This window comes from Pseudophryne corroboree, chromosome 4 (assembly GCF_028390025.1).
Source record: "Pseudophryne corroboree isolate aPseCor3 chromosome 4, aPseCor3.hap2, whole genome shotgun sequence".
Taxonomy (NCBI): Eukaryota; Metazoa; Chordata; class Amphibia; order Anura; family Myobatrachidae; genus Pseudophryne; species Pseudophryne corroboree.
The window spans coordinates 696,530,050-696,552,183 of NC_086447.1; the positions used below are offsets into that span (position 1 = coordinate 696,530,050).

At 40.3% G+C, this 22,134-nt stretch overlaps 10 non-coding genes across 10 annotated transcripts; all 10 read right to left on the minus strand.

Moving 5' to 3' along the window:
* Nucleotides 1-11,782: 11,782 nt before the first annotated feature.
* Nucleotides 11,783-11,865, minus strand: TRNAL-UAA (transfer RNA leucine (anticodon UAA)). The gene has a single exon. It is a non-coding gene; the product is annotated as a tRNA-Leu (tRNA).
* Nucleotides 11,866-12,164: 299 nt separating this feature from the next.
* Nucleotides 12,165-12,247, minus strand: TRNAL-UAA (transfer RNA leucine (anticodon UAA)). Its single transcript has one exon. It is a non-coding gene; the product is annotated as a tRNA-Leu (tRNA).
* A 1,717-nt stretch (nucleotides 12,248-13,964) lies between these two features.
* TRNAL-UAA (transfer RNA leucine (anticodon UAA)) lies at nucleotides 13,965-14,047 on the minus strand. The gene has a single exon. It is a non-coding gene; the product is annotated as a tRNA-Leu (tRNA).
* Nucleotides 14,048-14,345: 298 nt separating this feature from the next.
* On the minus strand, nucleotides 14,346-14,428 carry TRNAL-UAA (transfer RNA leucine (anticodon UAA)). The gene has a single exon. It is a non-coding gene; the product is annotated as a tRNA-Leu (tRNA).
* Nucleotides 14,429-16,172: 1,744 nt separating this feature from the next.
* TRNAL-UAA (transfer RNA leucine (anticodon UAA)) lies at nucleotides 16,173-16,255 on the minus strand. The gene has a single exon. It is a non-coding gene; the product is annotated as a tRNA-Leu (tRNA).
* Nucleotides 16,256-16,554: 299 nt separating this feature from the next.
* On the minus strand, nucleotides 16,555-16,637 carry TRNAL-CAA (transfer RNA leucine (anticodon CAA)). The gene has a single exon. It is a non-coding gene; the product is annotated as a tRNA-Leu (tRNA).
* A 1,744-nt stretch (nucleotides 16,638-18,381) lies between these two features.
* On the minus strand, nucleotides 18,382-18,464 carry TRNAL-UAA (transfer RNA leucine (anticodon UAA)). Its single transcript has one exon. It is a non-coding gene; the product is annotated as a tRNA-Leu (tRNA).
* Nucleotides 18,465-18,763: 299 nt separating this feature from the next.
* On the minus strand, nucleotides 18,764-18,846 carry TRNAL-UAA (transfer RNA leucine (anticodon UAA)). Its single transcript has one exon. It is a non-coding gene; the product is annotated as a tRNA-Leu (tRNA).
* A 1,732-nt stretch (nucleotides 18,847-20,578) lies between these two features.
* Nucleotides 20,579-20,661, minus strand: TRNAL-UAA (transfer RNA leucine (anticodon UAA)). Its single transcript has one exon. It is a non-coding gene; the product is annotated as a tRNA-Leu (tRNA).
* A 299-nt stretch (nucleotides 20,662-20,960) lies between these two features.
* On the minus strand, nucleotides 20,961-21,043 carry TRNAL-UAA (transfer RNA leucine (anticodon UAA)). The gene has a single exon. It is a non-coding gene; the product is annotated as a tRNA-Leu (tRNA).
* Between the last annotated feature and the right edge of the window lie 1,091 nt (nucleotides 21,044-22,134).

Consider the following 22,134-nt stretch of genomic DNA (forward strand, 5'->3'; position numbering starts at 1 on the left):
TAGAGCTCTTCGTTACATATGTTTTGCAAAAGATATGATAAGCCTCCAGGCCACTTCACGGCTGCTCTATTACTGGAGGTCCCTATCTAAGCATAGGTCCAGGGCTTGGACCCCACAAAGTCGGCTCAGGCCCGACCACCCCAGGGCAGCACACCATTGAAATACTAAAGTGTTAATATGTGTTAAGAAAGAAGCAGAAGCTATGGGTTAGAAAGTGCTACAAAAATAAGGGTGTTAATAAAATACTCAAAAGAGTAATGTTAGTGAAAAAATAGGAGTGTTACATAAGTGCTAAATAAATAATATGGCATGCTACCCCAAGGTGGCCCAGCCCCACCAGACCCGGGGGGTACCACTCCCCAAACCCATACACAGCATAATAATAATAACATCCACTATGGGTCATACAATTGCTTAATGTATGGCCACATGATAATGGCACATACAGAACATATCCAGATTGAGAGCTAGTTTACCTGGAGGCACCCCTGTATCCTCCAAATGGCACCACAGGACCCAGCATGCCCTCCTAATGCTGGCTCCATCTATGCCTCTCTGAACTGCAATAAATAGTGGAAAACTGCTCTAATCAAGCTGGTAACAATCCCCAGGTGCTGCGGGAGGGGGTTACTCTAGACAAGAAATACAAAAGGGATTTTTCCCACGCACTCTGCTGGCTGTTAGTAAGAAGAGCTATATACTATGTAATAATAGGAAATTTAGAGCTCTTCGTTACATATGTTTTGCAAAAGATATGATAAGCCTCCAGGCCACTTCACGGCTGCTCTATTACTGGAGGTCCCTATCTAAGCATAGGTCCAGGGCTTGGACCCCACAAAGTCGGCTCAGGCCCGACCACCCCAGGGCAGCACACCATTGAAATACTAAAGTGTTAATATGTGTTAAGAAAGAAGCAGAAGCTATGGGTTAGAAAGTGCTACAAAAATAAGGGTGTTAATAAAATACTCAAAAGAGTAATGTTAGTGAAAAAATAGGAGTGTTACATAAGTGCTAAATAAATAATATGGCATGCTACCCCAAGGTGGCCCAGCCCCACCAGACCCGGGGGGTACCACTCCCCAAACCCATACACAGCATAATAATAATAACATCCACTATGGGTCATACAATTGCTTAATGTATGGCCACATGATAATGGCACATACAGAACATATCCAGATTGAGAGCTAGTTTACCTGGAGGCACCCCTGTATCCTCCAAATGGCACCACAGGACCCAGCATGCCCTCCTAATGCTGGCTCCATCTATGCCTCTCTGAACTGCAATAAATAGTGGAAAACTGCTCTAATCAAGCTGGTAACAATCCCCAGGTGCTGCGGGAGGGGGTTACTCTAGACAAGAAATACAAAAGGGATTTTTCCCACGCACTCTGCTGGCTGTTAGTAAGAAGAGCTATATACTATGTAATAATAGGAAATTTAGAGCTCTTCGTTACATATGTTTTGCAAAAGATATGATAAGCCTCCAGGCCACTTCACGGCTGCTCTATTACTGGAGGTCCCTATCTAAGCATAGGTCCAGGGCTTGGACCCCACAAAGTCGGCTCAGGCCCGACCACCCCAGGGCAGCACACCATTGAAATACTAAAGTGTTAATATGTGTTAAGAAAGAAGCAGAAGCTATGGGTTAGAAAGTGCTACAAAAATAAGGGTGTTAATAAAATACTCAAAAGAGTAATGTTAGTGAAAAAATAGGAGTGTTACATAAGTGCTAAATAAATAATATGGCATGCTACCCCAAGGTGGCCCAGCCCCACCAGACCCGGGGGGTACCACTCCCCAAACCCATACACAGCATAATAATAATAACATCCACTATGGGTCATACAATTGCTTAATGTATGGCCACATGATAATGGCACATACAGAACATATCCAGATTGAGAGCTAGTTTACCTGGAGGCACCCCTGTATCCTCCAAATGGCACCACAGGACCCAGCATGCCCTCCTAATGCTGGCTCCATCTATGCCTCTCTGAACTGCAATAAATAGTGGAAAACTGCTCTAATCAAGCTGGTAACAATCCCCAGGTGCTGCGGGAGGGGGTTACTCTAGACAAGAAATACAAAAGGGATTTTTCCCACGCACTCTGCTGGCTGTTAGTAAGAAGAGCTATATACTATGTAATAATAGGAAATTTAGAGCTCTTCGTTACATATGTTTTGCAAAAGATATGATAAGCCTCCAGGCCACTTCACGGCTGCTCTATTACTGGAGGTCCCTATCTAAGCATAGGTCCAGGGCTTGGACCCCACAAAGTCGGCTCAGGCCCGACCACCCCAGGGCAGCACACCATTGAAATACTAAAGTGTTAATATGTGTTAAGAAAGAAGCAGAAGCTATGGGTTAGAAAGTGCTACAAAAATAAGGGTGTTAATAAAATACTCAAAAGAGTAATGTTAGTGAAAAAATAGGAGTGTTACATAAGTGCTAAATAAATAATATGGCATGCTACCCCAAGGTGGCCCAGCCCCACCAGACCCGGGGGGTACCACTCCCCAAACCCATACACAGCATAATAATAATAACATCCACTATGGGTCATACAATTGCTTAATGTATGGCCACATGATAATGGCACATACAGAACATATCCAGATTGAGAGCTAGTTTACCTGGAGGCACCCCTGTATCCTCCAAATGGCACCACAGGACCCAGCATGCCCTCCTAATGCTGGCTCCATCTATGCCTCTCTGAACTGCAATAAATAGTGGAAAACTGCTCTAATCAAGCTGGTAACAATCCCCAGGTGCTGCGGGAGGGGGTTACTCTAGACAAGAAATACAAAAGGGATTTTTCCCACGCACTCTGCTGGCTGTTAGTAAGAAGAGCTATATACTATGTAATAATAGGAAATTTAGAGCTCTTCGTTACATATGTTTTGCAAAAGATATGATAAGCCTCCAGGCCACTTCACGGCTGCTCTATTACTGGAGGTCCCTATCTAAGCATAGGTCCAGGGCTTGGACCCCACAAAGTCGGCTCAGGCCCGACCACCCCAGGGCAGCACACCATTGAAATACTAAAGTGTTAATATGTGTTAAGAAAGAAGCAGAAGCTATGGGTTAGAAAGTGCTACAAAAATAAGGGTGTTAATAAAATACTCAAAAGAGTAATGTTAGTGAAAAAATAGGAGTGTTACATAAGTGCTAAATAAATAATATGGCATGCTACCCCAAGGTGGCCCAGCCCCACCAGACCCGGGGGGTACCACTCCCCAAACCCATACACAGCATAATAATAATAACATCCACTATGGGTCATACAATTGCTTAATGTATGGCCACATGATAATGGCACATACAGAACATATCCAGATTGAGAGCTAGTTTACCTGGAGGCACCCCTGTATCCTCCAAATGGCACCACAGGACCCAGCATGCCCTCCTAATGCTGGCTCCATCTATGCCTCTCTGAACTGCAATAAATAGTGGAAAACTGCTCTAATCAAGCTGGTAACAATCCCCAGGTGCTGCGGGAGGGGGTTACTCTAGACAAGAAATACAAAAGGGATTTTTCCCACGCACTCTGCTGGCTGTTAGTAAGAAGAGCTATATACTATGTAATAATAGGAAATTTAGAGCTCTTCGTTACATATGTTTTGCAAAAGATATGATAAGCCTCCAGGCCACTTCACGGCTGCTCTATTACTGGAGGTCCCTATCTAAGCATAGGTCCAGGGCTTGGACCCCACAAAGTCGGCTCAGGCCCGACCACCCCAGGGCAGCACACCATTGAAATACTAAAGTGTTAATATGTGTTAAGAAAGAAGCAGAAGCTATGGGTTAGAAAGTGCTACAAAAATAAGGGTGTTAATAAAATACTCAAAAGAGTAATGTTAGTGAAAAAATAGGAGTGTTACATAAGTGCTAAATAAATAATATGGCATGCTACCCCAAGGTGGCCCAGCCCCACCAGACCCGGGGGGTACCACTCCCCAAACCCATACACAGCATAATAATAATAACATCCACTATGGGTCATACAATTGCTTAATGTATGGCCACATGATAATGGCACATACAGAACATATCCAGATTGAGAGCTAGTTTACCTGGAGGCACCCCTGTATCCTCCAAATGGCACCACAGGACCCAGCATGCCCTCCTAATGCTGGCTCCATCTATGCCTCTCTGAACTGCAATAAATAGTGGAAAACTGCTCTAATCAAGCTGGTAACAATCCCCAGGTGCTGCGGGAGGGGGTTACTCTAGACAAGAAATACAAAAGGGATTTTTCCCACGCACTCTGCTGGCTGTTAGTAAGAAGAGCTATATACTATGTAATAATAGGAAATTTAGAGCTCTTCGTTACATATGTTTTGCAAAAGATATGATAAGCCTCCAGGCCACTTCACGGCTGCTCTATTACTGGAGGTCCCTATCTAAGCATAGGTCCAGGGCTTGGACCCCACAAAGTCGGCTCAGGCCCGACCACCCCAGGGCAGCACACCATTGAAATACTAAAGTGTTAATATGTGTTAAGAAAGAAGCAGAAGCTATGGGTTAGAAAGTGCTACAAAAATAAGGGTGTTAATAAAATACTCAAAAGAGTAATGTTAGTGAAAAAATAGGAGTGTTACATAAGTGCTAAATAAATAATATGGCATGCTACCCCAAGGTGGCCCAGCCCCACCAGACCCGGGGGGTACCACTCCCCAAACCCATACACAGCATAATAATAATAACATCCACTATGGGTCATACAATTGCTTAATGTATGGCCACATGATAATGGCACATACAGAACATATCCAGATTGAGAGCTAGTTTACCTGGAGGCACCCCTGTATCCTCCAAATGGCACCACAGGACCCAGCATGCCCTCCTAATGCTGGCTCCATCTATGCCTCTCTGAACTGCAATAAATAGTGGAAAACTGCTCTAATCAAGCTGGTAACAATCCCCAGGTGCTGCGGGAGGGGGTTACTCTAGACAAGAAATACAAAAGGGATTTTTCCCACGCACTCTGCTGGCTGTTAGTAAGAAGAGCTATATACTATGTAATAATAGGAAATTTAGAGCTCTTCGTTACATATGTTTTGCAAAAGATATGATAAGCCTCCAGGCCACTTCACGGCTGCTCTATTACTGGAGGTCCCTATCTAAGCATAGGTCCAGGGCTTGGACCCCACAAAGTCGGCTCAGGCCCGACCACCCCAGGGCAGCACACCATTGAAATACTAAAGTGTTAATATGTGTTAAGAAAGAAGCAGAAGCTATGGGTTAGAAAGTGCTACAAAAATAAGGGTGTTAATAAAATACTCAAAAGAGTAATGTTAGTGAAAAAATAGGAGTGTTACATAAGTGCTAAATAAATAATATGGCATGCTACCCCAAGGTGGCCCAGCCCCACCAGACCCGGGGGGTACCACTCCCCAAACCCATGCACAGCATAATAATAATAACATCCACAATGGGTCATACAATTGCTTCTTTCTTAACACATATTAACACTTTAGTATTTCAATGGTGTGCTGCCCTGGGGTGGTCGGGCCTGAGCCGACTTTGTGGGGTCCAAGCCCTGGACCTATGCTTAGATAGGGACCTCCAGTAATAGAGCAGCCGTGAAGTGGCCTGGAGGCTTATCATATCTTTTGCAAAACATATGTAACGAAGAGCTCTAAATTTCCTATTATTACATAGTATATAGCTCTTCTTACTAACAGCCAGCAGAGTGCGTGGGAAAAATCCCTTTTGTATTTCTTGTCTAGAGTAACCCCCTCCCGCAGCACCTGGGGATTGTTACCAGCTTGATTAGAGCAGTTTTCCACTATTTATTGCAGTTCAGAGAGGCATAGATGGAGCCAGCATTAGGAGGGCATTAGCTGTTGGGTAGATACAGCCAGTATCAGATGTCAGGCCATACAACCCCCTCATTCTTCCCTACACAATGGATTCCAGGCCACACAATCAGATTAAGTAAGGTTACTTTAGGTAACATCTATTGTGGCTGCCGGATGTGTGTATTCAGTAGGGCTAATTTGTTTTTAACAATGGCAACAACAAAGACACTGACCAGACACACAACAGTGAAGCAATTCAGGACCACTTTACTGTATGTGGTATTCTTTATGTCAGATATGGTTTAAGACGCTTGGGTATTTGTTGCAAGGATTTTAAACCAACTACCAATATGCTTCAGCACTTCAACTCAGGAATGTATAACATGGAAGCTTCTATAGACGATGGAGACAGCTCAAATGAATTTGCTTATACAGTATCCATTTTACATAAAACCTTTGAAATTCAGAGTGCTGTATGTACGTTACCTCACAGTATGCCATCTGCAATGCACTTTACTTCACACAGTGTGCCATGCACTTTACCTCACACAGTGGGGGTCATTCCGAGTTGTTCGCTCGCTAGCATATTTTAGCAGCATTGCACACGCTAGGCCGCCGCCCTCTGGCTCTGGGAGTGTATCTTCGCTTAGCAGAATTGCGAATGAAAGATTAGCAGAAGTGCAAATAAATAATTCTTAGCAGTTTCTGAGTAGCTCGAGACTTACTCCTACACTGTGATCAGCTCAGCCCGTTTCGTTCCTGGTTTGACGTCACAAACACGCCCTGCGTTCGGCCAGCCACTCCCCCATTTCTCCAGACACTCCTGCGTTTTAAGAAATACAAAAGGGATTTTTCCCACGCACTACCAGAAAACGGTCAGTTTCCGCCCAGAAACACCCACTTCCTGTCAATCACACTACATATCACTTAAACGATGAAAATTCTTCGTTCGGACGTGAGTAAATCTGCTAAGTTTTGTGCTAAAATACTTAGCGCATGCGCACTGCGAACCATGCGCATGCGCATTTTTGCCTTAATCGCTCCGTTGCGAAAATCGGCAACGAGCGAACAACTCGGAATGCTAAATGTAGCACATCTACTGTATGATCAGTTTCACAGACACTGGTAAATCTCAAAAATAAAAAAAGACGCTTGCAGGGGTGATCAAGAAACAATTCAAATATTTATTGTCACTGTAATAGGCAAAATCAGTGCTGGGTTCTTCCAATCATAAATTACAGTACAGTATTTGGGCAATCAGAAGTGAATCTTGTCCCTCACCACATACAGTAATTGAACCTAAGGATGACATACAGTACAGTACTGTACAAGCACATTTTACTTTTGTTTATTTATTTGTTTCTAAATTTCTCAATAAGAAACTTTTGGCCTAGGGGTGCCGTGACTCAAAAACGTTTGGGAACCACTGGTATAAAGAGTACCCAATAAAGAGAGTACAAGACTTACTGCTTGTGGCGCTGGTCCCCGCTATGGCAGAGAACGAGTGGCGCCGGGCCCTTCGCCACCTTCTCTGCTGCTGGGCCCTTCACAATCTTATCCGCTGCTGACGCCCTGGGTACAAAAGGGAACGTACAGTGCCCTTAGATACAGTACATTACTGCACATACTGAATGCTGTAACAGTAAATAATGGCTGAGGAGGTGCTTAGGTACACGGTCGACCACTAATTAGAAGCCTTACTGTAGGACTTAATGTTTAATGGGCATTGTGGTGTGTGGCATAATGTATCATGAGCATTGCGGTGTGTCATAATGTGTCACAGGCACTGGTGTTTCTATAATGGGTGCAACGTCACAGGTGCTGTTAAAACTCATTTTCACAGAGTTCTGCGCATGCGCAGTAGAGAAATCTCTGTGAAAATGGCCGCCGCGCCATTTTCCCGGAGATCTGTGCATGCGCAGTAGAGTCTGAGCCCTCTACTGCGAGGGGACACGGTGCACTAATTGGGGTTCCCCGTCACTTTCCGAACAAAACAACACCAAAAACAAAAAAACAAAACTCATGTCGACCTTCCAACCCTGTCGACCTAGGTACTGTCGACCAATAATGGTCGACCTAAACATTGTTGACCTAGTTACTGTCGATTCTATGATCCACACCTACTGTATATCATGGGCATTGTAGTATGTGGTATAATGTTTCAGGGGATTGCAGTGTGTGGCATAATGTATAAGGGGCATTGCGGTGTGTGGCATAGGGTATAACGAGCATTGCGGTATGGTGTGTGGCGTCTGGGCATGGTTCCGTTATGAATGGTCGACCATGTTAAGGTTGACCATTTTCATGTGTCAATTATGAGTCCATGTCGACCATGTCACTGTCGACCAATAGTGGTAGACCTAATGACTGTCGACCTTAACATGGTCGCCCATCCAAACAGATTCCTTTGGGCACAATTTCTAAACTGACGTCTGGAGGAGGGGCATAGAGGGAGGGGCCAGCCCACACGTTTAAAGTCATTTAGTGCCGATTGCTCCTACAGACCTGTCTATACCCCATGGTACTAAATGGACCCCAGCATCCTCTAGGACATTAGAGAAATGTACATTACTTAAATACTGTACATGAGTAAAAATGTGCAGTACTGGACTGTACTACTCCTCAGGGACAGCCGCAGTAATTCCAGTTTCCTGGGCTCCCTGGTGACCAGATCACTCCACTTCCTCTGGAGTGACCTGAGGCTGCGGGACTGGCCATATTTTACACGGATCTCACAACGGGCTTTATTGTAAGCCCGCCGCTTCTCCGAGTTCGTAGCAAATGGCCGGTCCCGCCACCTAAGCAGGATCAGAAGCTCCCCCCTGAAGTAGCGTCTCCCTGCCATTTTTGCCTGATGCCGGATGCAGTCCGCAAACCAAGGATTGAATCTGTAGCCCACAATGCGTGCAAACTGAATTTGCTTCCCCACCGCCTGCAATGTGTTGTACCCATAACGGATTTTATCCGGTGTCTGTGTACAAAACATAATGGAGCCCAGCTGGAAATAATAAACAGACCAAACAAGTGTATTTCTTTAAAAAAAAACATATAAAAATAAATTCACCCAAAAAAAAAAAACTCTGGTGTCAACAGGATTCGAACACAGAATGCACGGATTGTGAGCGGACACTGTAACCACTATGCCACTGCTGACCATGTTCTGTGTTGGCACTCCAGGTAAATATATGATGTGATGTAATGTGTTGTACTATTAACGGATTTTGTCCGGTGTCTGTGTACAAACCATAATGGATGGTCACCAAGATGTCACATTAATGACATAGTGATCCAGTGGCATTGTGCATTACATATTTAGGGCTATTTGAAGCAAATGAAGCGGAAAAGAAGTTCGTAGCAAATGGCCGGTCCCGCCACCTAAGCAGGATCAGAAGCTCCCCCCTGAAGTAGCGTCTCCCTGCCATTTTTGCCTGATGCCGGATGCAGTCCGCAAACCAAGGATTGAATCTGTAGCCAACAATGCGTGCAAACTGAATTTGCTTCCCCACCGCCTGCAATGTGTTGTACCCACAACGGATTTTATCCGGTGTCTGTGTACAAAACATAATGGAGCCCAGCTGGAAATAATAAACAGACCAAACAAGTGTATTTCTTTAAAAAAAAACATATAAAAATAAATTCACCCTAAAAAACCTCTGGTGTCAACAGGATTCGAACACAGGACACACGGATTGCGAGCGGACACTGTAACCACTATGCCACTGCTTACCATGTTCTGTGGTGCCACTGCTGACCATGTTCTGTGTTGGCACTCCAGGTAAATATATGATGTGATGTGATGTGATGTGTTGTACTATTAACGGATTTTGTCCGGTGTCTGTGTACAAACCATAATGGATGGTCACCAAGATGTCACATTAATGACATAGTGATCCAGTGGCATTGTGCATTACATATTTAGGGCTATTTGAAGCAAATGAACCGGAAAAGAAGTTCGTAGCAAATGGCCATTCCCGCCACCTAAGCAGGATCAGAAGCTCCCCCCTGAAGTAGCGTCTCCCTGCCATTTTTGCCTGATGCCGGATGCAGTCTGCAAACCAAGGATTGAATCTGTAGCCCACAATGCGTGCAAACTGAATTTGCTTCCCCACCGCCTGCATTGTGTTGTACCCATAACGGATTTTATCCGGTGTCTGTGTACAAAACATAATGGAGCCCAGCTGGAAATAATAAACAGACCAAACAAGTGTATTTCTTTAAAAAAAAAACATATAAAAATAAATTCACCCCCCCAAAAAAAACTCTGGTGTCAACAGGATTTGAACACAAGACACACGGACTGCAAGCAGACACTGTAACCACTATGCCACTGCTTACCACAATATGACTCGGCACTCCAGGTAAATATATGATTTGTTATGATGTGTTCTACTCTTAGTGAACGCGCGGCACCGTGCTTAACATGGAGCATCCGCCACCTAGCGGTGAAAATGTGTATTACATGGCATGGGACACAACGCACGCCAAAACGTTATTAAAACTCGCGATTCAGGACCCTAAATAGCGCGCTATGAGCAACGGTGTATGAGGATACATCTGTAGTTGCTATCATTCTTTTTTGCCCTGTCACATGTCAAGGATTTTGTGGAACAAGTATGGTGGTTTACAAATGCAAGCAACATCAACTTTTGTACATATCCTTAATTAATAAAGTTATTCCTTGTACATATTTAGGAATCTGAAATTAACATGCATACCAGAATTGGGCTTTGATCCCATGCAGCTATATATCCATTGGATCTTAAGTCAAATGCCTTAACCATGCAGCCATCCTGGTGTGGTGCCCAGGAGCTTTTCATGGCAAATACTAATGCACTAGACATGTTAATTATGATGTGCATGGTTAACTTTGTACTGTTTGGAGTTTAAAATATTACATAACTGGGTATTTTAATGGATATTAGGATATCATTGTTAACTTACTTTATAGAAAATCAGTTTCTTTGGAGAAAATGGATAGAAAATATTTTTTGATCAAAGTACTGTAGCTTAAGTTATTGACTTTCACCATAGTTTGAAAGTTTTCCCTAATTGACAAATTCTTCCTCATTTGGTTAGCTGAAATTGAAATACAAACCAGAAGTGGGGATCTATCCCATGCAGATGTAAATCCATTGAATCTTAAGTCCAACACCTTAACCACTCGGCCATCCTGATGGGAGGCTTTTGACATTTTCATGGCAAATACTTTTGCAAAGCAAGGGACCCAGTTAAAAGGCTTAAGTGCGGGATCCTGGCTATCATAATACTGACACCATAATCGTACCCACCAGCCATAATAACGGCACCAAAATGCCAACAGAGGTGGGATTAACAGCATGAAAATACTGACACCTAGAATTCTGAATGTCCTCTCAGCAGGATGTAATCTTGTCCTGCCACGGGGAGGGGGGAGGTTAGGTTTAGGCATTAGAAGGGGGGTTACAGTGTAGGGACAGGTAGGTTAGAGTTAGGTACCAGGGAGGGAAGGTTTGGTTTAGTCACTTAGAAGAGGAGGTTAGTGTTAGACACCAAGCAGGGAGCATTAGCTTTAGGCATTGGGGAATGGAGGGTTAGTGTTAGGCATCCCGGGGAGGGTAAGGTTTAGGCACACAAAAGGGAGGATTAGGGTTAGGGCAGGGAACATGGAAGGGTTATGGTATTAACTGCAGGGCTGTCAGGATTTTAATGGTCAGGTTGCAGATGTCGGTATTCTGACCATAGGCATCCAGTCCATCAGGATTACATTCTGAACCCCATTGCATATGTATGTGTTAATGTGCATGGCCAACTTTTATGCAAACTTTGTACTGTTTGGAGTCTAAATTATTACATAAGTTTATTTGCACTGTCACATTTCAATGCTTTTGTGGAACATGTATGGTAGTTTACAAATGTAAACAAAATGACTCTTGTACATTTCCCTATTCGATTATATTGTTCCTTGTAAATATTTAGGAATCCGAAATTAAAATACATACCAGAAGTCGGGTTTGAACCCACGCGGATATATATCCATTAGATCTTAATTCCAACGCCTTAACCACTCGGCCATCCTGGTATGTTGCCCTAGGTATTTTCATGGCAAATACTATTGCACTATTCATGTTAATTTTCCTGTGCATTGTTAACTTTGAACCGCTTGGAGTTTAAAATATTACATAACTTTTGATATTTTAATGGATATTATGATATCATTGTTTCTTTTCTTCATAAAAAGCCAGGTTCTTTGAAAAAATGGATTGAAAATATTTTTTTAGCAATGTATTTTAAGTTAATGTTTTTCACAGAATTTTGAGAGTTTTTCCTAATTGCCGAAATCTTCATCGTAAATATTTAGTTAGCTGAAATTAAAATGTATACCAGAAGTGGGGATCCAACCCACGCGGATATGTATCCATTGGATTTTAAGTCCAACGCCTTAACCACTCGGCCATCCTGGTGTGATTGTCATGTCAAATACTATTGCAAAGCATATGTATCTTTTAATGTGCATGGGCAATTATTTAGCAAACTTTATACTGCTTTGACTGTTACTTATTACATAAGTCTGGTAATTGTTGTTTTTTTAAAAGTATGATACTTATATTTCTATTCTTCACAACAAGTAAGGCTCTTATGAATAAAAAGTTTCATAATAATTCCATATTTGTTTAAAGACATTAATTTTCACCACATTTCGAACTGCTCATCTTTCAAGACTGTCCTTTCTTTTGAATGATTACAAGCAACATTTGTAGATAGTTGCTATCATTCTTTTTTTGCCCTGTCACATGTCAAGGATTTTGTGGAACAAGTATGGTGGGCTACAAATGCAAGCAACATCAACTTTTGTACATGTCCTTAATTAATAATGTTATTCCTTGTACATATTTAGGAATCTGAAATTAACATGCATACCAGAATTGGGGTTCGATCCCATGCAGATATATATCCATTGGATCTTAAGTCAAATGCCTTAACCATGCAGCCATCCTGGTGTGGTGCCCAAGAGCTTTTCATGGCAAACACTAATGCACTATTCATGTTAATTATGATGTGCATGGTTAACTTTGTACTGTTTGGAGTTTAAAATATTACATAACTGGGTATTTTAATGGATATTAGGATATTATTGTTTACTTTCTTTATAAAAAATCAGTTTCTTTGGAGAAAATAGATTGAAAATATTTTTTGATCAAAGTACTGTAGCTTAAGTTATTGACTTTCACCATAGTTTGAAAGTTTTCCCTAAATGACAAATTCTTCCTCATTTGGTTAGCTGAAATTGAAATACAAACCAGAAGTGGGGATCTATCCCATGCAGATGTAAATCCATTGAATCTTAAGTCCAACACCTTAACCACTCGGCCATCCTGATGTGAGGCTTTTGACATTTTCATGGCAAATACATTTGCAAAGCATGGGACCCAGTTAAAAGGCTTCCGTGCGGGATCTTGGCTATCATAATACTGAAACCATAATCGTACCCACCAGCCATAATAACGGCACCAAAATGCCAACAGAGGTGGGATTAACAGCATGAAAATACTGACACCTAGAATTCTGAATGTCCTCTCAGCAGGATGTAATCTTGTCCTGCCACGGGGAGGGGGGAGGTTAGGTTTAGGCATTAGAAGGGGGGTTACGGTGTAGGGACAGGTAGGTTAGAGTTAGGTACCAGGGAGGGAGGCTTTGGTTTAGTCACTTAGAAGAGGAGGTTAGTGTTAAACACCAAGCAGGGAGCATTAGCTTTAGGCATTGGGGAATGGAGGGTTAGTGTCAGGCATCCCGGGGAGGGTAAGGTTTAGGCACCCAAAAGGGAGGATTAGGGTTAGGGCAGGGAACATGGAAAGGTTATGGTATTAACTGCAGGGCTGTCAGGATTTTAATGGTCAGGTTGCTGATGTCGGTATTCTGACCATAGGCATCCAGTCCATCAGGATTACATTCTGAACCCCATTGCATATGTATATGTTAATGTGCATGGTCATCTTTTATGCAAACTTTGTACTGTTTGGAGTCTAAATTATTACATAAGTTTATTTTCACTGTCACATTTCAATGCTTTTGTGGAACATGTATGGTAGTTTACAAATGTAAACAAAATGACTCTTGTACATTTCCCTATTCGATTATATTGTTCCTTGTACATATTTAGGAATCCGAAATTAAAATACATACCAGAAGTGGGGTTCAAACCCACGCGGATATATATCCATTGGATCTTAAGTCCAACGCCTTAACCACTCGGCCATCCTGGTATGTTGGCCTGGGTGTTTTCATGGCAAATACTATTGCACTATTCATGTTGATTTTCCTGTGCATTGTTAACTTTGAACCGCTTGGAGTTTAAAATATTACATAACTTTTGGTATTTTAATGGATATTATGATATCATTGTTTCTTTTCTTCATAGAAAGCCAGGTTCTTTGAAAAAATGGATTAAAAATATTTTTTTAGCAATGTAATTTAAGTTAATGATTTTCACAGAATTTTGAGAGTTTTCCCTAATTCCGAAATATTCATCGTAAATATTTAGTTAGCTGAAATTAAAATGCATACCAGAAGTGGGGATCGAACCCACCCAGATATTTATCCATTGGATCTTAAGTCCAACGCCTTAACCACTCGGCCATCCTGGTGTGATTGTCATGTCAATCACTATTGCAAAGCATATGTATCTTTTAATGTGCCTGGGCAATTATTCAGCAAACTTTATACTGCTTTGATTGTTACTTATTACATAAGTCTGGTAATTGTTTTTTTTTAAAAGTATGATACTTATATTTCTATTCTTCACAACAAGTAAGGCTCTTATGAATAAAAAGTTTCATAATAATTCCATATTTGTTTAAAGACATTAATTTTCACCACATTTTGAACTGCTCATCTATCAAGACTGTCCTTTCTTTTGAATGATTACAAGCAACATTTGTAGATAGTTGCTATCATTCTTTTTTTTGCCCTGTCACATGTCAAGGATTTTGTGGAACAAGTATGGTGGGTTACAAATGCAAGCAACATCAACTTTTGTACATGTCCTTAATTAATAATGTCATTCCTTGTACATATTTAGGAATCTGAAATTAACATGCATACCAGAATTGTGGTTCGATCCCATGAAGATATATATCCCTTTTATCTTAAGTCAAATGCCTTAACCATGCAGCAATCCTGGTGTGGTGCCCAAGAGCTTTTCATGGCAAATACTAATGCACTATTCATGTTAATTATGATGTGCATGGTTAACTTTGTACTGTTTGGAGTTTAAAATATTACATAACTGGATATTTTAATGGATATTAGGATATCATTGTTTACTTTCTTTATAAAAAATCATTTTCTTTGGAGAAAATGGATAGAAAATATTTTTGATCATACTACTGTAGCTTAATTTATTGACTTTCACCATAGTTTGAAAGTTTTCCCTAATTGACAAATTCTTCCTCATTTGGTTAGCTGAAATTGAAATACAAACCAGAAGTGGGGATCTATCCCATGCAGATGTAAATCCATTGAATCTTAAGTCCAACATCTTAACCACTCGGCCATCCTGATGTGAAGCTTTTGACATTTTCATGGCAAATACTTTTGCAAAGCATGGGACCCAGTTAAAAGGCTTCCGTGTGGGATCCTGGCTATCATAATACTGACACCATAATCGTACCCACCAGCCATAATAACGGCACCAAAATGCCAACAGAGGTGGGATTAACAGCATGAAAATACTGACACCTAGAATTCTGAATGTCCTCTCAGCAGGATGTAATCTTGTCCTGCCACGGGGAGGGGGGAGGTTAGGTTTAGGCATTAGAAGGGGGGTTACGGTGTAGGGACAGGTAGGTTAGAGTTAGGTACCAGTGAGGGAGGGTTTGGTTTAGTCACTAAGAAGAGGAGGTTAGTGTTAGACACCAAGCAGGGAGCATTAGCTTTAGGCATTGGGGAATGGAGGGTTAGTGTTAGGCATCACGGGGAGGGTAAGGTTTAGGCACCCAATGAGAGGGTGTAAGGGTTAGACACCCAAAAGGGAGGATTAGGGTTAGGGCAGGGAACATGGAAGGGTTATGGTATTAACTGCAGGGCTGTCAGGATTTTAATGGTCAGGTTGCTGATGTCGGTATTCTGACCATAGGCATCCAGTCCATCAGGATTACTTTCTGAACCCCATTGCATATGTATATGTTAATGTGCATGGTCAACTTTTATGCAAACTTTGTACTGTTTGGAGTCTAAATTATTACATAAGTTTATTTGCACTGTCACATTTCAATGCTTTTGTGGAACATGTATGGTAGTTTACAAATGTAAACAAAATGACTCTTGTACATTTCCCTATTCGATTATATTGTTCCTTGTACATATTTAGGAATCCGAAATTAAAATACATACCAGAAGTGGGGTTCGAACCCACGCGGATATATATCCATTGGATCTTAAGTCCAACCCCTTAACCACTCGGCCATCCTGGTATGTTGCTCTGGGTGTTTTCATGGCAAATACTATTGCACTATTCATGTTTATTTTCCTGTGCATTGTTAACTTTGAACCGCTTGGAGTTTAAAATATTACATAACTTTTGGTATTTTAATGGATATTATGATATCATTGTTTCTTTTCTTCATAGAAAGCCAGGTTCTTTGAAAAAATGGATTGAAAATATTTTTTTAGCAATGTATTTTAAGTTAATGATTTTCACAAAATTTTGAGAGTTTTCCCTAATTGCCGAAATCTTCATCGTAAATATTTAGTTAGCTGAAATCAAAATGTATACCAGAAGTGGGGATCGAAACCACACGGATATGTATCCATTGGATCTTGAGTCCAACGCCTTAACCACTCGGCCATCCTGGTGTGATTGTCATGACAAATACTATTGCAAAGCATATATATCTTTTAATGTGCATGGGCAATTATTCAGCAAACTTTATACTGCTTTGTCTGTTACTTATTACATAAGTCTGGTAATTGTTGTTTTTTTCAAAGTATGATACTTATATTTCTATTCTTCACAACAAGTAAGGCTCTTATGAATAAAAAGTTTTATAATAATTCCATATTTGTTTAAAGACATTAATTTTCACCACATTTCGAACTGCTCATCTATCAAGACTGTCCTTTCTTTTGAATGATTACAAGCAACATTTGTAGATAGTTGCTATCATTCTTTTTTGCCCTGTCACATGTCAAGGATTTTGTGGAACAAGTATGGTGGTTTACAAATGCAAGCAGCATCAACTTTTGTACATGTCCTTAATTAATAAAGTTATTCCTTGTACATATTTAGGAATCTGAAATTAACATGCATACCAGAATTGGGGTTCGATCCCATGCAGATATATATCCATTGGATCTTAAGTCAAATGCCTTAACCATGCAGCCACCCTGGTGTGGTGCCCAAGAGCTTTTCATGGCAAATACTAATGCACTATTCATGTTAATTATGATGTGCATGGTTAACTTTGTACTGTTTGGAGTTTAAAATATTACATAACTGGGTATTTTAATGGATATTAGGATATCATTGTTTACTTTCTTTATCAAAAATCAGTTTCTTTGGAGAAAATGGATTGAAAATATTTTTCGATCAAAGTACTGTAGCTTAAGTTATTGACTTTCACAATAGTTTGAAAGTTTTCCCTAACTGACAAATTCTTCCTCATTTGGTTAGCTGAAATTGAAATACAAACCAGAAGTGGGGATCTATCCCATGCAGATGTAAATCCATTGAATCTTAAGGTCAACACCTTAACCACTCGGCCATCCTGATGTGAGGCTTTTGACATTTTCATGGCAAATACTTTTGCAAAGCATGGGACCCAGTTAAAAGGCTTCCGTGCGGGATCCTGGCTATCATAATACTGACACCATAATCGTACCCACTAGCTATAATAACGGCACCAAAATGCTAACAGAGGTGGGATTAATAGCATGAAAATACTGACACCTAGAATTCTGAATGTCCTCTCAGCAGGATGTAATCTTATCCTGCCACGGGGAGGGGGGGGGTTAGGTTTAGGCATTAGAAGGGGGGTTACGGTGTAGGGACAGGTAGGTTAGCGTTAGGTACCAGGGAGGGAGGGTTTGGTTTAGTCACTTAGAAGAGGAGGTTAGTGTTAGACACCAAGCAGGGAGCATTAGCTTTAGGCATTGGGGAATGGAGGATTAGTGTTAGGCATCCCGGGGAGGGTAAGGTTTAGGCACCCAAGGAGAGGGTGTAAGGGTTAGACACCCAAAAGGGAGGATTAGGGTTAGGGCAGGGAACATGGAAGGGTTATGGTATTAACTGCAGGGCCGTCAGGATTTTAATGGTCAGGTTGCTGATGTCGGTATTCTGACCATAGGCATCCAGTCCATCAGGATTACATTCTGAACCCCATTGCATATGTATATGTTAATGTGCATGGTCAACTTTTATGCAAACTTTGTACTGTTTGGAGTCTAAATTATTACATAAGTTTATTTGCACTGTTACATTTCAATGCTTTTGTGGAACATGTATGGTAGTTTACAAATGTAAACAAAATGACTCTTGTACATTTCCCTATTTGATTATATTGTTCCTTGTACATATTTAGGAATACCAAATTAAAATACATACCAGAAGTGGGGTTCGAACCCACGCGGATATATATCCATTGGATCTTAAGTCCAATGCTTTAACCACTCGGCCATCCTGGTATGTTGCCCTGGGTATTTTCATGGCAAATACTATTGCACTATTCATATGTATTTTCCTGTGCATTGTTAACTTTGAACCGCTTGGAGTTTAAAATATTACATAACTTTTGGTATTTTAATGGATATTATGATATCATTGTTTCTTTTCTTCATAGAAAGCCAGGTTCTTTGAAAAAATGGATTGAAAATATTTTTTTAGCAATGTAATTTAAGTTAATGATTTTCACAGAATTTTGAGAGTTTTCCCTAATTGACGAAATCTTCATCGTAAATATTTAGTTAGCTGAAATTAAAATGCATACCAGAAGTGGGGATCAAACCCATGCGGATATGTATCCATTGGATTTTAAGCCAAACGCCTTAACCACTCGGCCATCCTGGTGTGATTGTCATGACAAATACTATTGCAAAGCATATATATCTTTTAATGTGCATGGGCAATTATTCAGCAAACTTTATACTGCTTTGACTGTTACTTATTACATAAGTCTGGTAATTGTTGTTTTTTTCAAAGTATGATACTTATATTTCTATTCTTCACAACAAGTAAGGCTCTTATGAATAAAAAGTTTTATAATAATTCCATATTTGTTTAAAGACATTAATTTTCACCACATTTCGTACTGCTCATCTATCAAGACTGTCCTTTCTTTTGAATGATTACAAGCAACATTTGTAGATAGTTGCTATCATTCTTTTTTGCCGTGTCACATGTCAAGGATTTTGTGGAACAAGTATGGTGGTTTACAAATGCAAGCAGCATCAACTTTTGTACATTTTCCTTAATTAATAAAGTTATTCCTTGTACATATTTAGGAATCTGAAATTAACATGCATACCAGAATTGGGGTTCGATCCCATGCAGATATATATCCATTTGATCTTAAGTCAAATGCCTTAACCATGCAGCCATCCTGGGGTGGTGCCCAAGAGCTTTTCATGGCAAATACTAATGCACTATTCATGTTAATTATGATGTACATGGTTAACTTTGTACTGTTTGGAGTTTAAAATATTACATAACTGGGTATTTTAATGGATATTAGGATATCATTGTTTACTTTCTTTATAAAAATCAGTTTCTTTGGAGAAAATATTTTTTGATCAAAGTACTGTAGCTTAAGTTATTGACTTTCACCATAGTTTGAAAGTTTTCCATAACTGACAAATTCTTCCTCATTTGGTTAGCTGAAATTGAAATACAAACCAGAAGTGGGGATCTATCCCATGCAGATGTAAATCCATTGAATCTTAAGGTCAACACCTTAACCACTCGGCCATCCTGATGTGAGGCTTTTGACATTTTCATGGCAAATACTTTTGCAAAGCATGGGACCCAGTTAAAAGGCTTCCGTGTGGGATCCTGCTATCATAATACTGACACCACAATCGTACCCACGAGCCATAATAACGGCACCAAAATGCCAACAGAGGTAGGATTAATAGCATGAAAATACTGACACCTAGAATTCTGAATGTCCTCTCAGCAGGATGTAATCTTGTCCTGCCACGGGGAGGGGGAAGGTTAAGATTAGGCATTAGAAGGGGGGTTACGGTGTAGGGACAGGTAGGTTAGCGTTAGGTACCAGGGCGGGAGGGTTTGGTTTAGTCACTTAGAAGAGGAGGTTAGTGTTAGACACCAAGCAGGGAGCATTAGCTTTAGGCATTGGGGAATGGAGGATTAGTGTTAGGCATCCCGGGGAGGGTAAGGTTTAGGCACCCAAGGAGAGGGTGTAAGGGTTAGACACCCAAAAGGGAGGATTAGGGTTAGGGCAGGGAACATGGAAGGGTTATGGTATTAACTGCAGGGCTGTCAGGATTTTAATGGTCAGGTTGCTGATGTCGGTATTCTGACCATAGGCATCCAGTCCATCAGGATTACATTCTGAACCCCATTGCATATGTATATGTTAATGTGCATGGTCAACTTTTATGCAAACTTTGTACTGTTTGGAGTCTAAATTATTACATAAGTTTATTTGCACTGTTACATTTCAATGCTTTTGTGGAACATGTATGGTAGTTTACAAATGTAAACAAAATGACTCTTGTACATTTCCCTATTCGATTATATTGTTCCTTGTACATATTTAGGAATACCAAATTAAAATACATACCAGAAGTGGGGTTCGAACCCACGCGGATATATATCCATTGGATCTTAAATCCAATGCTTTAACCACTCGGCCATCCTGGTATGTTGCCCTGGGTATTTTCATGGCAAATACTATTGCACTATTCATATTTATTTTCCTGTGCATTGTTAACTTTGAACCGCTTGGAGTTTGAAATATTACATAACTTTTGGTATTTTAATGGATATTATGATATCATTGTTTCTTTTCTTCATAGAAAGCCAGGTTCTTTGAAAAAATGGATTGAAAATATTGTTTTAGCAATGTAATTTAAGTTAATGATTTTCACAGAATTTTGAGAGTTTTCCCTAATTGACGAAATCTTCATCGTAAATATTTAGTTAGCTGAAATTAAAATGCATACCAGAAGTGGGGATCAAACCCATGCGGATATGTATCCATTGGATTTTAAGCCAAACGCCTTAACCACTCGGCCATCCTGGTGTCATTGTCATGACAAATACTATTGCAAAGCATATATATCTTTTAATGTGCATGGGCAATTATTCAGCAAACTTTATACTGCTTTGACTGTTACTTATTACATAAGTCTGGTAATTGTTGTTTTTTTCAAAGTATGATACTTATATTTCTATTCTTCACAACAAGTAAGGCTCTTATGAATAAAAAGTTTTATAATAATTCCATATTTGTTTAAAGACATTAATTTTCACCACATTTCGTACTGCTCATCTATCAAGACTGTCCTTTCTTTTGAATGATTACAAGCAACATTTGTAGATAGTTGCTATCATTCTTTTTTGCCGTGTCACATGTCAAGGATTTTGTGGAACAAGTATGGTGGTTTACAAATGCAAGCAGCATCAACTTTTGTACATTTTCCTTAATTAATAAAGTTATTCCTTGTACATATTTAGGAATCTGAAATTAACATGCATACCAGAATTGGGGTTCGATCCCATGCAGATATATATCCATTGGATCTTAAGTCAAATGCCTTAACCATGCAGCCATCCTGGGGTGGTGCCCAAGAGCTTTTCATGGCAAATACTAATGCACTATTCATGCTAATTATGATGTACATGGTTAACTTTGTACTGTTTGGAGTTTAAAATATTACATAACTGGGTATTTTAATGGATATTAGGATATCATTGTTTACTTTCTTTATAAAAAATCAGTTTCTTTGGAGAAAATATTTTTTGATCAAAGTACTGTAGTTTAAGTTATTGACTTTCACCATAGTTTGAAAGTTTTCCATAACTGACAAATTCTTCCTCATTTGGTTAGCTGAAATTGAAATACAAACCAGAAGTGGGGATCTATCCCATGCAGATGTAAATCCATTGAATCTTAAGGTCAACACCTTAACCACTCGGCCATCCTGATGTGAGGCTTTTGACATTTTCATGGCAAATACTTTTGCAAAGCATGGGACCCAGTTAAAAGGCTTCCGTGTGGGATCCTGCTATCATAATACTGACACCACAATCGTACCCACGAGCCATAATAACGGCACCAAAATGCCAACAGAGGTAGGATTAATAGCATGAAAATACTGACACCTAGAATTC